At 48.7% G+C, this 13857-nt stretch overlaps 1 protein-coding gene and 1 long non-coding RNA gene across 2 annotated transcripts in view; both read right to left on the bottom strand.

The window, feature by feature from the left end:
• SERGEF (secretion regulating guanine nucleotide exchange factor) overlaps positions 1-13857 on the bottom strand; it is a 220343-nt gene that overhangs the window by 18740 nt on the left and 187746 nt on the right.
• Positions 3441-13857, bottom strand: part of LOC140614718 (uncharacterized) — a 46700-nt gene continuing 36283 nt past the window's right edge. The window contains exon 3 of the long non-coding RNA XR_012015502.1: positions 3441-3482. This is a non-coding gene — a long non-coding RNA (uncharacterized lncRNA). The remainder of the gene's footprint in view (positions 3483-13857) is intronic.

The raw sequence follows: 13857 nt of genomic DNA, 5'->3' as shown, positions 1-13857 counted from the left end.
AAAATAAAAGTTAAGGGAGGAGGAGGAGGAAGGGCCTTCCAAGCAGGAAGAACAGTGTGAACAAAGGCTTTGCTGGGAAGGTAGATGGAGCTTATAGAGCTAATGGTGGTAGCTCGGTTTGGTGGAAGGAGAGGCAGTGCAAAAGGCAGTAGAAAGAAATAAATTTGGAATGACAGGTAGGGGGCATATCACTGCAGATGGCTCAGGAAATATAATCCTCAAAACGCCTGACTAAAGATTTTGGACTTTATCCAGCAGCCATTGGAAGCCACTAAGACTTGAGCAAGGGAGGAGCAGAATTAGAGCTGTGCTTCAGAAGCAAAATCTGGATAATAACAGTCATCATCATTGTCGTTGTCGTCACGGCGGATTACATTTAGGGAGCACTTTGGCTGAATGTGGAGGAGGGGCTACAGGAAGATCTGCTCGGAGAAAGAGGTAAAGTCCACGAGAAAGAGGATGAGTGAACCCCACAGTCTCAGAAGCGGTGGGATGCAGAAGGCAGATGGCAGGAGAGAAAGCAAGGATGCAGCACTGAGAGGACCTGGCATCTGTGAAGCTGCGGGTACAGAGGGGTGACGGGAGTCAGCCTCAGCCAGAGGACTGGGGGGATGGACGTCACGGCTAGGTCTAGGATGTGAGACTCTGATTCATAAGCCTCGTAGATGGATCTAGAATCCAGTCCCAAGGACATAGTCACAATACCCCTCTTGTCCCCTGGACTTCAAGAAAACATATGGGTAGGAACAAACCATGCAGAAGGGCAGCTATCCTGGGAAGACTTACTCTTCCACACTCTGCCCTGATCCTACCAACCAAGAACCTGCTGGCTGAAGTGAGAAGGAAAGGACCTGGAGGGGGTGTCCTCTCCTAGCTCTGACCCTTGTGCCTTCTGGGTGCAGGCCATTCTGTCATGAGAAGCATCAGACTGGGGCCCTCAGATAGGGAGGTATCCCACCTTGTTTGCTTCTCTGTCCTTAGGTACCACTGCTACCCTGTGCCCCTGGGAATGACGGCCCTCAGAGGGATGGCAAGAGCTAGCTCGTCCAAGATCGCTCTTGCTCCTCATGACCTGCATGAACCCTCTGTTTTGATTGGAGGGCTTCCCACCCGCACCTGTGCTCTATAGCCTCTGACCGTGCTCATACATGTTCCTTCCATTTCTTCTAGTCAGGAAGGCCCTCATCCATTTCTTCTGGGCCAGTCCAAATCCTTGTCTGGCCTTCAAGGCTTGGCTCAAGTCCCTCTACTAGAAGGCCTACAAGTGCCCCTTCACTGAGCTATAGCACTTAGAACAGAAGTGCCAGAGCAGGAAGGGAACTTTGAGATCCCTGGCCCAACCCTCTCAATGCTATGGAAAAGGACACTGGGCACTGCAAGGGAAGAGTCTGCCCAAGGCAGAGGGGCCAGGACCACGTAAACTCGCTGGACAAGCCTCTCAGGAACTGGAAGGCTCTGCTTTGTTTCGCCTGTGCATAACACTGCGGGGGCGGGGTGGGGTGTGGAGGGATGCCTCCTGTGTCTCTACTCCTCTGGCACAGAGCCCTGGCTTGCAGGTAGCTCAGGAAATACAATCCTCACTAGCTAGAGCCTCAGAAAGGCAACAGGTCCTGAGGAAAAAGCAACACTGGGGAAGAAGGAAAAAAAACCCTCCTTTCAGCAGTTCTCCACTGTTCTGGGACGCAAGCCAAGCCTAGCCTCTAGATTGGGGTGGGATAGAGATGATGCATTCAAGAGGGCTTTTATATCCAAAAGAGATTTCCGCATCCAACGCCAGGGCTTCCTGGGAGAGTAGCTGGAGAGGCTGGCTGAAGGGGTCATGCTGAGGCCAGCCTGCACCCGAGGGGCACTGGTACTGATGGTCATACCAGCTGTGGCAAGGTTTTTCTTTTAAAGTTGAATCTTCAGGTTTTTAGGGTGAAAAGAACTCTTCAAGATCATGTAATCTAATGCCCTAATTTTTCAAATAGGAAAACAGGCCTTGGGAAGGAAAGAGATTTGAACAGTCAAGTCATACCTCAGGGTCACAGCCAGAACACAGCTCTGAGGCCTCCTGCAGGGACCCTTTACTCACTGGGTCCCCCATGGGTGTGCAAGGAGAGCATCCGGTAGGGGTAAAGGGCCACCAGAACTTCCTATGCCATTTTTTAAAATGTCCAAACTCAATTACCGATTGACAGGCGATGCAGGTTTAAAGGAAAGTATTAGGTTTGCCTACGGCTCCAAGTGAAAAAGCCACTTGCTTGAAATCATACAGCTAGAAAAAGGTGGTGCCAAAACTCAAGTGCAGACTTCTCTGGTTCCAAAGTCCATCCTTTCCCACTGGCTCAGGCTGCCACCCACGCTGCCTCTGGGCTCGGAAGAGAGGAAGAAAGGCAAGACAGACAGACACCCTGAGAGTCTGAGAAAGGATTCCATTGGACAGATACTTCCTGGGGGAGCCCTTCTTTTGCCGGAGATCCTGAGCCAGGTGCTGGAGCCACAGAGAGGAAATGGGATCCAGAAGCACAGAGACTCATAAGAAACTTCCAGGGAGATTCTAAATGAGCAGTTATAAAGGTTGGAGGAGAAGCAAACACAGTCCTTTAATTCTACAGAAGAATGAGGTTGAGGGTCAGGACAAGAAAGGGATGATGCGAAAGAACTGGTTGGCAGAGTGGTGCCTGAATATGTGTGTGCCCCCGGCCACAGTCACCTTTGGGCCTGGCCCGCAGGGACAGTCACTACAGAGCTGCTGAGTCAGGACGCAGATGAATGAAACTCCTACCCCAAGGGGAATCGAGATGCAGCACCACTCCCGGCAGAGAGAGGGTCCAACCCCCAAGTGGGGTCCTGCACCCCCCTCCATCTGTAGAGGGCGGGAGGCAACTGGCAGGTCCCAAAATGCTGACACAGAGAGGGACAGGAGCTTCCAGCCCCAGCCGACTTCTCCATGGCAACGAGATGACAGAAAATTGCACAGGAGACTGAGAAGCCAGTTTTAAAATAAAGACACAAAACACTCTGAGTCTAACATCACACATGCACAGCAACAGCTCAGCCTCCCAGGCCCTTGGAAGGGGTAGGCCCAATCACTAAAAAAGGCACCTCCTTCCCAGCCGCCCATCCCCCTGCCAGGGGGGGGCCCTGCCTCCCCTCCCACTGTGCACTCTGCCGAGAGCTGCACCATCCCTCTTGCTCTGCACTGTCTGCTTCAGGCACTGCATCAAACCTGAGCAAGGGCAGAGGCTCCTCAGGGGCCAGGCTGGGGCTGGCCAGGTCCTAGGGCGAGCAGGCTGTGGCAGCTGGCTTCCCGTCGCACGGCCGCAGGGGTGGCTGCAGCGGGCGCCACCGACCAAGGAAGGGCAGGGCAGCGACCCCTTTCCTCCTTCTGTCTCCTGATGGCCAAATCCGGCTTCATCCTTCAGGGCTCAGCTGTATTTGCCTTCATCTCCCCGGGATGACTCAATCGCACACACCTTCCAGTGCGGATCCAAAGCCCTCTGTTTGCATTTCAAATATAAAACTTTTCATTATACTTCTGCTTGCAGAAGTCGACGGTCGACTTTGCATTATACTTCTGCTTACTTACTCTGCGCCCCCCTCCCAGTAGAGCGCCTGGTCTGTGATAAAGCTTCAATAAATGTTTTCGGAATTGAATCAATAGCACAAGAAAACATTTTAATTTGAGTAGCAGGAGACTAACCCTCCTTCAGTCTATGGGAGTCCGCGGAGACTAGCTTGTGCCTCCAAACCCTTGGGTGCTTTGGGAGCAGTATCACCCCGCTCTGGGGCTGCTGCCCTTCCCACTGGGTCCCCCTCACTGGCTGGCTGCTCCGTGTGCGCCCTTCTTTACAGTTCTACAGACGTGGCCATATTCAGAAGGATGCCCCCAAACAAGCTGGGTTCAATTCTCCTAGATCATCTCCCGTCTGTGTGGGCTTAGGCAAGTCATTTAATCTCTTTGGACCTTGTCTGGAGGATGGGAACAGTCCATTTCCATACCTATATCCTGCCCACCTCATAAGGGTGGTATGAGGAACAGAGATGACTAATTGTGGAGGTGCACTAAAAGCTACAAGGTAGGGGCACCTGGGTGGCTCAGTGGCTTTAAGTGTCCGACTCTTGGTTTAGGCTCAGGTCATGATCTCAGGGTCCTGAGGTTGAGCCCCACATCAGACCCCACAGTCAGTGCAGTCTGCTTAAAATTTTCTCCCTCTCCCTCTGTCCCTGCTCTCACACACACTCTCTAAAACAAATAAAATCTTAAATAAAATAAAAGCTGTAAGGTGGTACCTGTGCAAAGCTAAGGTAGAAATGGAGTGTTGTTTCCAGAATTTTGTGAAAGTGGAAGCTGAGGCCTAAATTCAGGAAGCGACTTGTCCACAATCACAAGGGGAGGTAGGGGCAAAGCCGGGTCCAGGTCTAAGTCCGGGTCCAGCGCCTTTTCCCTAACTTTATGCTGCCATAGAGGACCCATCCAGGGATTCTTTGGCAAAAGCAATTCCACATTCCATTAAACGGAGAAGCACTTTGGATCACCTGCGGAGTATAAATCTCTGTGATGGAACGGAGTCCAGCTCTCTCCTTCCAGGCATGATGCCACCTGAAACATTCTAGGCAGGGAGTTAACTCTTACTCGCCCACCAAGTGTTTCCTTGCAGTCTCCTAGTCACTGCTAGCTAGCCCTGCGCCAGAAAGGCTGCCCAGGAGGGTCAAACCGTCTTGCCCCGGTCTTCTGATCCAACCCCAGAAACAAAAATAATGAACGCCACACTGCAGGTACTGGAGAAGCGGATCAGAAACAACCTGGACAGAACACAGAGGGAAACTGGTATGGCTCCGAATGCAGACTTCAACGGAAAACCACAAAGCCTCCTCCAGGGCTTGACTCAGGAGTAGGGACACTGATTCCCTAGGGTGTGAAGTCAGCAGAAACAGATCTCAGAGCGACAGGAGGGACACACAGGTCTCACTGCCCAGATTCTAATAGTTTCCAGGCCCACACACCAGAGATGTCACTGAGTGAAGCCTCTTCAGACCTCAGCAGTGACTTTGAAAAGAAGAAAGAGAGGCAAGGGAATGTCTGTTGAGAACCCTAGCCTTTTTGTGGTCTAATAGTTAACTCTGTGCCACCCTGGCCAGCTTTTGGCGACCAGTTGTTTCTGGACACCAGTCTAGATGTTGCTGTAAAGGTTTTTTTTTTTTTTTTTTTTTTTTGAGATGTGATTAACATTTACAATCAATTGTGGTGGGCCTCATCCAATCAGCTGAAGGCCTTAAGAGCAAAGGCTGTTAACTGAAGAAGGAATCTTGCCTCAAGGTTGCAACAGAGAAATCCTGCCTGAGTTTCTAGCCTTTGGATTCAGCACTGCAACATCAACTCTCACTTAATCTCCAGCCTGCTGGCTTATCCCAAGGATTTCAGACTTGGCAGCCCCCACGACCATATGAGACAATTCTTTAAAATAAATCTAGATAGATCGGTCGACCGATAGATCCTGTTGGTTCTGGGGTTTTTTTGGAGAACCTTAACTAATACATGACGACACATGAGACCGGGTGTTTTCATCTAGCTTACTTCATGTAATCCTCCAAAAGACCTGAGAGGTAGGTTTTGCTATTTTGATGTTTGCCTACAGATAAGGAACTGAGGTTCAGAGAGTTGAGTCACTTGGTAACGGAGACCCCAAAGCTTATGCTTTACCAATTTCTCACAGGGTTTGAGGAAGTAGAATTTCTCTGAAGAATGCTGGGACAGGAATTCCTCGCCAACAGTCTTGCTGATTGCTGAGCTCTCCTTCTCCACGGGGATGCAGTTAGTGCCAACAAGGACTGGGGGTATGAATAGGTTTGCTCATTCAAGCAAGACAACCTGCTTTTGCAAAACATGGTTTTTAGGATCTCCATTCTTCCCTGGGATCTGTATCTGATTTGGGATTTGGATCTGCACAAATACCTGAGTGTCTTACGGCTTCTCAGCCTGAGCTCTGAGTGTTGGGGAAGACACGGATTTTTGTTAATCCGCGAGTGGACTTCCTCCCGAAGGCAAGTCCAGGCTGGAGACTATTTCCATTTGGCTCCTGGTGGGAAGCAGGTAGACTGTGTTCTCAAGCAGCCTTTCTTCTGCTTCCTCAGGCTGTCTTGGCCTCTCACCACGGTCTCCGGGAAGCAGGAGAATTCTTCCTCTGAACAACCTTAGCCCAAGGATGGAGGAACCTCTTTCCCATTAATGCAGCAGAGGTAGGGCAGGATTTGCACATGGAAGTTTACTAAATGCTAGGGGCACTAAAAAGAAAGAATCCCAGTATCCAAAACATATCTCCAGGCAGGCAGGCAGGGCTGCCAAGATGAGGTTTCTGACTCTAACATCTCCTGTCTCTCTCCAAGGGGCTGGAACATACATCTGCAGCAGCTTTTGCTTCCTGTCCTTTGAATTTCCAGCAGCAGTATCCCCTTGGTCACTATCTTGCTTATTCTCTCAAAGGCACAGCCTCCCAGAGCAGTACTTCCTGACATGTTAAGGCACATGTGAGATATGACAATGCTTGACACACTGGCTGAAGGGGGAGGTGACTGGGTGGTCCAAAGACTGGCGCCTGCCAGCAGCCTATGCCTGGCTATGCACCGTCGGCGCCTCATGGTCTTCATTCCCTGGTTGGGAAATCTGTCCTACAGAGCTTTGCTGCACTTGTTATCCAAGTCAGGAGATCCAACATCAACCCTGCCTTCTGCCTAGGCCAATCCTTTCATTTCTGAGCTCGGGTCTGGGTGGGGGTTCTACTTCCTCCTCCGATAATGGCCTGGAATGTGGTGACAAGAAAATGATATCATCACTCAGATGAAATCTCAAATAGAGAAATGGCCTTACCCATTATACACCAAAAGGTGGTCCTTCAAGGACCAGGAAAAGTACTCCTTTTCCTCAAGAAGCCTGTCAGGACAGGTGCATTGTCTTCTGTGTCTACTGAAAGACCAGGGGTCCCTCTCTCCTGCTGCTGGTGTTGCTGTGCACCTCTTCCTCCCCGCCAAAAAAGAGTTACCTGCATGTTTATAGTAGCTGCTACAGCTTATGATCACCATCAGCCAGTACTCCAGGTAGAAGCAAATTAGGGGTGTGTGTGTGTGTGTGTGTGTGTGTGTATTTATTTTTCTCCTTCTTTTAGATGGAAAGAAGGCCTAGGAGAGCCATACTCCTGTGACCAGGCACACACTTTCCCATTATTGTATCTGAACACTGTATGGTTATAGCTTTCTGGGTGTCCACTCTACCCAAGTACTGCTCTAGAAGTGGTCTCATGTGTGAAATCTGTGTCCAGGACTCAGTGAGACACAGGAAGCACAGCCTCCCAGTGGAAGGACAAAGGCTTAGAGGGATCCAGAGCTACCATCCACTACCTGTGGGGATTTAGGCCAAGTTTCTTAATCTCTAAGAGTTCTAATTTCCTTACCTATAAAACAACAAAAAAAAAAGCAAACAAAGAAATTCTTCCTTTCAGGGTGGTTATGAGAAAAAAAAAGTATGAAATTTTACAGCACAGAAAGAAAACATGTTTATTAAGCACTTATAATGTACCATGCTCTATGTAGGTATCTCAATTATATTTCACAGAAATCCCATGAGATAGCTATCTCCCCTTTCCCATCAAGGAAACTGAAACTCAGAAAGGTTAGTTTGTTCACTGTCACATAAGCAGTTAGTGGCATGGCTGAAGCCTGGAAGCTTCACGGCCACACCAACTGCCTCTTCTAAAAAGGCCCAAAAGGCTCCCCAATTCCACTGTGGGGACACCTCAGGCCTTTCGCTGTCAGCTTGGCCCTCTCCTACGGGGCTGGGCTGAGGTGGCACAAACCTCCCCATCTTGGTTTCTGTGAGGTTTCCATAAAACATAGGAATGGAAATGCCATGCTTGAACTGGAATGATCAATGGGAGGCGCCCTTCAGCCTCTTCTCTCAGGTTTCTGGTGGGATCGTTCCCTAGGCTTTCAGATCCCACGGGAGGGAGGAAGGCCATCGTGGTAAGATTGCTGTGGTATGATTCTGGGGGACAGAGGCTATTCCTTCGCAGAGCCCTGAGCACCCAAGCCTGGGACGTGGCAGCTGCTGTCGTCTGGGAGATGGGTACAGGGATGGGCCTTTGGCAGCACCAGGCCCAGGGGGTGACTCAGCACCAGCTGGCTCTGGCCCTCTGCCCCTGCAGGACAAGCCGCAGAAATTCATGGGTCCTCAGAGAGGCTCTGATGGAGGTGTGTGGCCTGGCCCTGGCTCTGTGGAGTCCTGGTAGCTGCTGTGCTTCAGCTTTATACCCATAGCTCCGGGTCACCCAGCCCTGTGGGATCTGCCTGAAAAGATGGAGATGATATTTCCTCTTCTCCATCCTCATTTTTGCCGACCCTCATCATCACTTACCTAGCACAATAATACTAACATCATTTGAAATGCATTTTTAACTTTTCTTTTTAAAAAAATTGTACTAAGACATACCTGACATAAAGTTTGTGCTTTTAACCATGTTTAGGTGCACACAGCTCAGTGGTGTGAGCTACACTCACACTGTGTGCAACTGTCACCGCATCTTTGCGTCTTCACATAATGAAACTCTATACCTGTGAGATAGTAGCTTCCTATTTCTCCCCCTCCTGAGCCCCTGCCACCTGCTCTTCTACTTTCTATCTCTCTGAGTGTGACTACTCTCAGTAGCTGCTGTGAGTGGAGTCACACAGCGTTTGCCCTTGGTGACTGGCTTCTGTCGCTGAGCATGATGCCCTCGAGGTACATCCATGTTGTGGTGTGCGTCTGAGTGGCCTTCCTTTTTAAGACCGACTATCCCATGAAGTGCATTTGCTCATTTAATCCTCCCAAGAGTCCTCTGAGGCAGACACATTATGTCCACCGTACGGAAAGGAGACTGAGGGACAGGGAGACAAGTACTTGGATCACTCAGCTGACAGGGGGCAGGGCGAAGATTTAGGCCCAGGCTGCGCGCTCTAAAACGTTGTGCTTTCCCACTCTGCTGTGAGCTCCGCGCCTTCTCCCCAACATCCCTCCTACTCACAGGCATCCTGAGCTCCACTTCCCATCAGGGCAGTGATCTTTCTAGAAGGCCAATCTAACACTGTGCAAACCCTCCTGTGGTTCCCCTGCCTATGGTGATCTTCCCCTAGCACAGCGTTCAGGCCTGGCCCTGACCCAGCTCCCACCTCCTTGTCTGGCCTTTCCCCTTCTCTCCCCCAAACCTCAGTCCTCAGCACCCGGACTTTGTGCCTTTTAACCTGCTCTTCTCCCTGCCTGCAGAGCTTGCTCCCCAAATGAGGCAAACTCCGACTCATCTTCGAAGGCCTAGCCTAAATATCCCCTCCTCCTCCCCAGATCTCTCCAGGCAGCTTGTCTAGCTTTCCTCTGTGCTTCTGTAGAACCCAGACTTCGCTCTGTAAGAGCAATGCTCATGCGCCATCTGATTGGTCAGTTTATACCTCTGTCTCCCATGCTACTGCAGTGCTGGCCAACATATTTGAGTATGAAGACTCCTTTTCCATATCAGAGAACTTCAGAACCTTTCCATGCACACTGATCAAAGCAACATGTAATAATAAAAAGTTACTATGAATTCAGTAAAGCTTTTAAATGTAACTGTATCTGAGTCAATATGATAGCATCTCTCTCTCTTTCTGTCTCTCTCTCTCTCTCCCTATATATATATATATATATATATATATATATATATATATATAATGATCCCTTTCGCATGATGTATGTAGTGTCTCATGACTGGAGTTTGCTTTGTTTTATAGTATCTGTACTTGTATTTTTCAAGAGCTATTTTGTAAACAGAGGATTTCTCCATTGAAAACACAATAAAAAAAACAGCACAATACCACACAAATATATATATATATATATATATAATATATATATAATATATATATTATATATATGAAACAATGCTGCTTATAGGTATATATAGCTATTTGGGGATGTTATTCTATTCTCTAGATTCTAAGTGCCAGAGCTTACAGTTTGTGAACCACTGCTCTGGCCCAGAAGTGAGCTTTTTTGATGCAATGGAAGTAACATTTATGGACTCTACTATATTCTGGGCTGTGCCAGTACACTTCTCATTTTTATCCCCTTTAAATCTCAAAAACAAAAAAATTCTTTATTTTTTTCCAGATAAGGAAACACAGGCTTGGAAAGGTAAAGTATATCTCGTCCGACCGAGGTCACACAGTGAGAGAGGCAGAGCGGGATTTGACTCTCCATGTTTTTCTCCTTTGTCACTCTGCCACCAGTGAAAGGACCACAAGGTATTCATCTCAGAGTTCCCAGGGCCTCACTCAGAGAGGTCTCAGGGAATGCTGGGGGCATGGCCAACCCAAACCACAGAGCCCTTCCCTACAGATTCTCAGCTGCAGGCGAGCACAGAAGTCCCTCACGCATCAAAGAACCGGAGAAGGCATGGTACAAAACTCGGAGATGGCAAAGCATTGCCCACCTCTCCTCTAGGGACTATTTCCCTTATTTAGAAGGTACCCTGGCCCCACACCTGGTTCTAGACCCCCTTCCTTCATTAGCAGCCTGCAGCCCTCAGCCCCCACCCCAGCCCTCCCCCAAACTTCCCGTCCATCTCCACCGCAGCCTGCTCTCAGCTACCAGGGGCCTCGGACTAGCTCCCACCAGATCTTAATGCTGGTAAAGCCAAGTGTGGTTTCCCATGGCCACTTGTGTCTTAAACCAAAGGACAGATGCCTCAAAATCTAGCTGGTCAGGAGCCACAGGAGGAAAAGAATGGGCTTCAAAGGCAGACAACTCCTGGTCTCATCCCTGATTCTGCTACTTCCGTTTTGAATGTCTTTGGGTAAAACACTTAATTTCTCTGAACCTTAATGTCCTCGAGTGGAAAAGGGGAATTCAACCAACCTCAATGGGTGAACATTCAAAGGCTATATACTTTTGCACTGTGTAGGAGGTGACACAGTAGCCCTCCAAAAGATATATTCGTATCTTAACCCCCTAGAACCTGTGAACCTTTTTCCAAACAGGGTCTTTACAGATGTGAATTAGTTAAGGATCTTGAGATGAAAAAATTGTCCTGGATTATCTGCATGAACCTCGGCACCATCACAAATGTCCTCTTAAGAGAAAGGCAGAGGGACTCCTGACACAGAAAAGACGAGGAGGCAATGTGACCTTGGAGGCAAAGAGTAGGGTGATGTGGCCACAAGTCAAGGAAAGGTAGCAGCTATCAGAAGCTGGTAGAAGGAAGGATGCTCTCTCCTCTAGAGTCTTGGCAGATAGACCTGTGTAACTAAGCTAAGAGCCTTGAGATGAGATCATCTGGGATTATCCAGGTGGGCCCTAAATCCAATGACAAGGGTCCTTGTAAGATGGGAGACACAGACACACAGGAAAAGGCAGTGGGAAGACAGAAGCAGACAATGGAGTCCTGCAGCCACAAGTCAATGGGTGAATACCTGTGGCCGCCCAAAGACAGAGGAGCAAGGATGGATTCTCTCCTAGAGCCTCCAGAGGGAGCATGGCCCTGCTGATGCCTTTTCAGACAGAACTGTGAGAATGTATTTCTGTTGTAAGCCCCTTGGATTGTGGTACTTTATTACTGCATCCTAGGAAATGAACACACACTGCCTCTCCCTAACTTATTACACATCACCCCTTATCTCCCGCTTTATGTCGGAGCCACACAAACCACATGTATAAGAACTCCAGCTTCTGGGGACTGAAACTTTGGTGACAGTCACTACTGTAACCCTACTGATTGGCATGGTGTCTCTACCTGGTAGAGACTCAATACATTTGTTTGAATCACTGAATGAACTCTAGCTCTCAGGGGGCAGGGGCTGTATGTGATTTGCCTCTACAGCCTCAGCATCCGAAGCCCGGTACCGTGCTCCATACCCATGCGACTGCCTCCTCCTTTCATACAGTCCAGCCCTGAAGGGGCAATTCTCTGAAAAGGAGGAAAATCTTATCATGCTGGTACCCAGAAATAAGCCTCCAGGCTCCAAAGAGCCCTTAGGTCCTTTCTAGACCTTGCTTCCAAATTCCTTCTAAGCAGAAGCCTTGGAGAGAACCCATGACTGCAGAATCCTGGGGATGATATTGTTTAATTAAACAGAGACTCGAGTCACCAGCCTCTGGCTCGGCCTAGGCCTCTGGGACCTGACCAGGCAACATTTCATCATTAGGAGGAAAGGAGATGACAAACTCTTTCCTGAAAGAACCCAGCAGGCAGTCAGAATTACTGGATGTGGATAAATAAAACCATTATTTCCAAATACATATCCCAGGCAGCACTAAATGCATTCTCCGTATCGCAGGCAGTACTAAATTTAGAACTGGCAGTTTGAATCATATGCTGATTCCTGAAGAGAAACACCAAATTCAAGGGGGAAAAAAAAATCAAGTGAAATATGAAAATAAAAATGCAGTCTTAGTCCCTCCGAGCAAGCTGTCAGGAAAGGTGAGGGAGAAGTTTTCTGCACGGAAGTCTGATACCAAGGCGCGGCAGGGGCAGCAGCCCCTGGAAAGCCTCTGGAGAGCCCCTCTGCCAGCAGCCGAAGGAGCAGGAGGGGAACCTGCACGCTGAGCACACTGTCGCCAAAGCTGCCACACGCTGTTGCACTGAAGCCTCTTCTCAATCCTGCAGTGAAGGTGCAGTCACCCCCATTCTGCTGCTGGACTGAGCCCAGAGGGGTGAAGTCACTCGCCCAACTCCTATGGTCAGGGAGCAGGAGGGCAGGGACGTAGCTTCATCAAGTATTAACTGTAGAACAGCGTTAGCTTTACAGAGGAGTTGAAAAGATAGTACAGCTCCCAAATGCCTCTCCCCAAACGGGGGCGGGGGGTCCTTCTTACTAACACATTACTGTGGCGGATCTGTCACAACGAAGGGACCACTATTGTTCACTAAATGCTACACTCCGTTTAGATTTCTTGAGTTTTCCCCCACCCGTCCTTCTGCTCCAGGATGCCATCTGGGACAGCACATAAGGTTTAGTTGTCGTGTCTCCTTAGGCTCCTCAGGTCCCTTAGAGTTCTTCCAACTTTCCCTGTGCTTCCTGGCCTTGATGGTGTTAGAAGTACTAGCCAGGTATTTTGTAGGATGCTCCTACATCCAGTTGTTTTTTGTTTTGTTCTGTTTTGTTTTTTCTGACGTTTTATTCCTGGTTAGGCTGGATTCACAGAGGTGAAGTGCCCTTCTCCTTGTGTCATATCCAAGGTACATAATATCCACACAGTTTATCACTGATGCTGTTAACCTTGATCATCTGGCCTCGGTAACGTTTGCTGGGTTTCTTCACTGTAAAGTTCTGCTTCCTTCCACCACCCTCCAACCCCCTACCTGTCCCCTGCACTTCCAGGCTCTACTCTTTGGAAGCAAGTCACTAAGTAGAGCCCATGCTCAGCGAATGGGAAGTTAAGTTCCAGCTCCTTAACAGGAGAGTATCTACATTAATTGTGTGGAATTATTCCATATGGGAGAGAAGGGATTTAAATTCTGGTCTATGGGACATACCACCTAAAATACATACCACTCCTCTCTGATTTTGCATCCTGCTTTTTCCTTAACAGTATTTCTCACAATTTGCAATTACACATTTATTAATGTTTCATGTATTTATTATAAATTTGCTGCCTAACATCTGCTGCTCCCCATGTCTCCAGGTTAGCAGGCATTATGAGGTCAGGGATAGTTTTGCTCATTGCTATATCCTAGGGTCAAGAAGAATGCCTGACGCTTAGTAGGTGCCAAATAAATACTTGTAAAACCCTGGTAGTATGGCAACGAAATGATGCCATCCCTGCCTTTGGGGTAGGCACATGTGAACAGCCTATTACACAAACTTTCAAACATACAC

The sequence above is a fragment of the Canis lupus genome, chromosome 23 (assembly GCF_048164855.1).
Source record: "Canis lupus baileyi chromosome 23, mCanLup2.hap1, whole genome shotgun sequence".
NCBI classification, from domain to species: Eukaryota; Metazoa; Chordata; class Mammalia; order Carnivora; family Canidae; genus Canis; species Canis lupus.
This window is presented reverse-complemented; position numbering and strand designations above follow the sequence as displayed.